Below are 6,000 nucleotides of genomic sequence, written 5' to 3' on the forward strand. Positions count from 1 at the left end.
CAGTTTATCTAGAACGCTTTACAAATCACACATCTTAGGTTTTTTCTGTTTGCTTAATTTTCTAGTAACAATACCATGCACTGTAAAAATAAATTTGTTCTAACTAAAAAAAAAAAATAGTGTCTGAGCTGTCCAAAACTTTAAGTTAACTGACTAGATATGTTGTGAAACCACTCCCAGTGACTTTCTTGAATTTTAAGAATTCAATACAACCTTCATCATGTTTTTGCAGGTATTTTTAAAGAAACAGACTTCAAGTGAAGATCAGTGCAGACAGCGGCATAAATTAAAATGAGACGAAAAACACTGAGCATATTAGAGACACGCAGCAAGTTTTTGTCATGCATGTGTTCCTCAAAGTATAAAAAGGAAGGGTCTCGGGAGAGTTTTAACTCACACAATTCATGCTGGGAGGTCTGTTCATGTTCTGATCATGTTTCATTAATTCAACTCATAATTTAAAGTTCAAATAAGAAGAATTCATGTTAAGTTCTGAAAATAAATACAGAAAATTGTATGTTAATTAACTTAAATGAATAAAACTTGTGAAGTATGTTAATGTTAATTCTACTAAATTCCTGTATGATTTTTTTTACTGTTGTCAAAATGTATTCATAAGAAGTTGAGGAGTTGGAACATGATGTGCATTTTCCTCAATTACTCCATCAGAGATGACCATGATGCTTTGGGAGTCAGTTCTGAATTGTCTTAAGCTAACAGGCTTATGGATGTTTGTGTACCCGCGGGTGGCCGAGTGTTTTTTTTTTTTGCCTTTCTTTTCCACCAAAGGGAGGGAGGGTGTGGGATGGGGGGGAGTCTAAACATTACGGATAAGAGGCGGCCCGGCACACGCCTGCCTGACGGTCGGTAATCCCACAGTCTCAGACTCATGACCCACTTTCTTGGAGGAGCGTGATGGAGCAGCGACCTCTTACCCAGGAGGAGCCTCCAGACGCAGGGTGGAGGGGTGGAGGAGGAACCCCCCTACTCTGTCAAGACAAAGGAAAAGACAGACTCTTATGAAGACTCCAGAAAGCCAAATAAGAGGTTCAGGGACACTAATACCTCAACCTGATGCTCTTATCATCCGATCTAATAAATAATTCAGAGGATGTGCCACTTTGCTCTCAGAGCAAAATATCTACTAGTTGAGGGAGTCATTTACTCTTGACTGCACCTGTTGTTGTGCTTGAGATTCCTTGTAGATACCTCGGGATTTCGGCAAACCGTTGACTCGTGAAAATGTCATTCTATGCAGACGATACCATATTTTACTGTACGAGCCAAAACTGAGCCAAGGGACAAATATGCCTGCTTCATAAGCATGGCCTTCATGTCAGATGGACTTCTTGGGATGCTCGGACGCACTGGATGTTCTTGCGCAATGCAAATACTGCTTTTGTTCCCTAAATCAGGAAACTATACCAAAAATATTGCGCTAAGGTCCAAGCCATTTTCTAATTAAAGCACTGAATTAAGCAGAGATCATCCACTAATACAAAGGAAATGAAAAGAACAGCTTCTCCATTATTGTGTCTTATCCCTTGAAAACATACTGACCGACATCATGGCACGTGCCACAGCCAAATAGGTCAACAAATGCTGCGTAGATGTATTAGATCATATCACCATCTTATTTTTTTTATTAACCACCACCCACCCCTCCTCTTCCTTTTTTTTTGTTGTTGAAAACATCTCCCCACGCACACCACAATACACGCCGCTCTTACTTCTCTCTTTATCTTAATCCCTGGCAGACTTTAAGTGTCTGGCATCGGGGCAAAATCCCAAACTGGAGAGGAGCATGTTTGGAGACCTAATCCCCTTACCCATAGACTCGAGTTGCCCTCAATTCACCTCTCCCAAAGTAGGCCAAGAACAAGGAGCCACAACAAGAGATGCAAGCGGCTTCACGAGGGCTCAGCATTATCACGCTGGCAGACAGACAGACATGAGTGACACACAGACAGACGCATGGACAGATGATGTATAAGCTGATATACAGTGCAGTATAGACACGCATACGACAAGCTGGCATACAGACAGATGCTAACCTGAAAATCAGACACACAGTCTTGCATCCACGGTTCCTTTCTTGCACTCCTTACACCTTATCACACACACACCGTCACCTGCAGTACTTGTCTTTAGCCATAGCCTTCTTTCCTGTTCTTCAGCTGTCACGTTTTAATGTTTGACTTGGCCACTGGAAGGCAGAAAGATTAGTTTCACTACAGCGTGTATATTCTCTGTTTCTCCTGATTCTATGATAACTTTCTTTGATCGTACAGCGGCTTAATGGGAGATAACACCCTGTTTCCGGAAAGACAGGAGGGGCTGAGAGTAAGCTGTGACCACAAATCAATAATGTTCTTCCCCATATGCTCTTTTCAGCAACCTGTAAGCTTGTGCAGATAATATAATACCCTGGGTCAAAAATGACACTTTAAAAAGCTTGGTGAAAATTGGAGAGTGTTGTTGCACAGTAAAGGATGGGTATCGTCTCCATGGAAACTCATGTTGACAGCGGTTGCCATGATGACAGGTGTACCTAAAGACACGTCAACCTCAAACAGTATCAGTGACTGAATAATATTGTGGCTTTCAGGGGAGCCCCATTTTTGGTGGGTGGGAGGTTACTGTACACATGTGCAACATGAATGCACCTGCCGATGTGCAAAAATATGCTTTCAATTAATTTCAGTTCATCTTGAGAATATTTAGCCTGGGAGAACAAAGAAAGAGAGAAAAAAATAACTTTTTTGCTGTGTAATTTCTATCAAAACAATAAGAAAGACAATGCATTGTGCAAACCCATGCATGGACGGCCAGAGTGACAAAAATATTCTACCAAAAGGAATCCCTCCTTTTCAAAGACTGTAGTTGAAAACAAGTGGTCAGTTTAATGAACAGGAATGGGCACAACTTTATAAACATGTACAACAATCTTAGGTCATTTATTAATCAATCAATCAGGCATAAAACCTGTGAATTAGTGCACAACTACATTCCGATTTCAGCATGCAAAGCTCGTAAACTGAAGATTTTCAGGTGTTAAATCTTTGTCAGTTTTTCAGGGATGGAAGAAGTACTTAGATTCTTTGCTTAAGTAAAAATAATAATACGGAAGCGTATAAATACTCTGTTAGAGGTCCTGCATTTAAAATTCAACTACGACAAAAGTGTCACATGTAAAAGTACTCATTAGGGAAGTCACAATATCAGATTTTCACTACATGGTTATCGTAGCCAAAAAATTCAGAGCGACAATGATATTATCATGAAATCTACAGAGAGAAAAAAAAAGTACAATATTTCTGAAATATAGTATGAAGTAGCATAAATTGAATATACTTAAGTAAAGTATGAATACATCAATATTGTACTTAAGAACATCATTTGAGTAAATGCACTTAACTGTGGGTTGTTGCTCAAAGAATGGGGGCACATTTTTTAAAATCTGTTCTAAAACAACACTCTTCTGTACACAGACACAGTTTTTGGTGGCTGTAGTTATTCCTCCTGTCCACACCGACCACAAAGTGATCTCTTCCATATGTGATTCACCACAAGTCACGAGGGACAAAACCCACATTACTTGTTCTGCGCCAAACTTGCATTCCTTAGTTCAGACAAAGTTAATACGAGGCTTCAGCACTGAGTTAGATAAATAATGTGGGTATCATCTCACATGTCATCTTGTCAGAACAACATTTTCTCTTTGATTTGCCGTTCAGCCGCCACAGCAATGTTTACAGAACAGAGACTGTGGATCACTTGCATCATAATCACACTGGGGACAGTTGTGAGTATCGTCTTCATGGGGGGGAAATTGGTCATGTAACAGATCCTCCTTTTTCTACTTAAAAAAAAAATTATAACAGTATAAATAATGAATTATTACACAGAGTTTTGAGTTATTGCACACAATGATTGTAATAAGATTTGATTATTCATTGCAACATGCAGTTCATGTACTTTACAATCCTTCCTTAACAATTCCAAGTTCCAACAAGTCCATCTGAAGTAAACTCATGTCAGAGAGGAGTGAACAACACTGCCACCCTTTGGTCATCAGGAGAAAAATCTGCTGGTAGATGTTGAGTTTACAGTAAAGTCAAAAATACACTGACACACTGTATATAAGCCAGCTGACAGTATGAAGGATGCATGTAAAATGTGAAAAAGTAAAGATATTTGTATGCGGTACTGTATGTAATCTGTCAACTGCAATGCTTTCTGTATTAGGGCAGTTAATACATACAGTATATATGAAGATTATTGTAAAGATGCAGTAGATGGTTACATGATTATATGATAAAAATGAAAAAATCACACTTCCCATGACATAAACATGTTTACTTTGCATTATGGAAAACCGAGTCAACACAGCTATGCCTCCACATTCACAAAGGGGATTGTTGGAGGCCTAAGCATTGTCTTGGGGATTGCTGCAAGATAACGGGCGTCCAAAGAGGTTTAAGGACGGAGCTGAGAGACTTCAGCTGCAGTTGGATTCTCAGATTTAAAGGCTCATCCATTGCTTTTCCCCCTCCCTCCCTCCATCTTCTTTCCCAGGCCGAGGTTCTGGAGAAGATTAGGTCTGATTTTCCCATTATGCAAATTGTTTTCTCCTTCCCAGCCCGCTGTCATCACTTAGTTTTGTTGAGAGATTGCTTTATCATTAGTACCAAACTGCACATAAAATAACCAGGTTTTAATGTTGCATTTTATAACGGACCACATGGGCCTGCTTTCAGAAATTAGAAAGCCCAGATGTTTGATGGGAAATCATAAGGGAAACAACACCAGTAGAGAAAAGATGCGACTGTAATTCATCAGACTTCACTGGATAATCATGCACCCACACTTAATGGATATGTGGTATATTATGACCACAAAAATGACATTGCCAAAACTCATATTAGTTTTTGTTTAGTTATGATAACTCAGAAGTTAATCCTAAAATACACTGTAACTCAGTACATTTACAGTAAACTGTTTTTAATCCCAAATTCACCAGAAGAATACATGGATTGAAATGCAAAAAAAAAAAAAAAATGAAACAGTAATGACAATAATAAAAACTGAAAAATAATATTAAGATAAAAGGTTTAAACACATCTTTAGAAAATTGTAAATCCCACTGATTAAATCAGCGAGGGCACAGATTGTGAGTAATCTTCAGACTGCCTCACATGAGAGGTCAAGTGGTCTTAAACTGGCTTAATCTATATATATATATATACATATATAAGCCCAAGATTTACATATTTATCAGTCTGCACAGTTTACACTTTACACCTACTGTAAGTAAAATGCAACTGATTATTTTTCTGTCGTTTTTGTACACATTTAAAATAAACTGTGCTTGGAAATTACATACTTGACAAGTGATGTAGATGTTGTGTTGTGCAGTAAATGCTTTATTTTCAACCAGCTTTCATCTTTTGTCTCTTTAAAACTACTTTGTCTTGCTGGAAAACTTGGTTTCTATTTATCTGACGCTGCTTATGAAACTGGGGGCTATTTATAAAAGTTGCAGTCCCATTCTTTGATTCATGATTGCTGTATTTTAAAAAATAATTTTCTCTCCATAATTTTATGAAAAAAGAAAGATTTTCCAGGTATGTTATTTTCTACTTCATGTGTGGATCTTCATTCTTTCATACTTGTACTGTAGGACTGTAGCCGCCTGACAAAAGCAGTCCTCTATTTCTCTGGGCAAAAATTCTTACCATTTGATTCGGCAACCCACTACTTATTGATTTCTCAAGAGCCAAAATAACCAAACAGCTATTTTTCTTGTGTAACATTGTGCAAACGAAAACACGTGGCACAAGCTACATGCATTCTCATATGATGCAGATACACACAGCTCAGGAAAACTTTCTTATAGATTTAAGAAGTGCACACAGAAGATTGGTCAGAATCGATGGGGAACTGATATTTTTCTGTCTTTTAATGAATCCCACGGTTTTATGCAGATGTAATCATGCC

Source organism: Lutjanus erythropterus, chromosome 20, assembly GCF_056507025.1.
Source record: "Lutjanus erythropterus isolate fLutEry1 chromosome 20, fLutEry1.hap2, whole genome shotgun sequence".
NCBI classification, from domain to species: Eukaryota; Metazoa; Chordata; class Actinopteri; order Lutjaniformes; family Lutjanidae; genus Lutjanus; species Lutjanus erythropterus.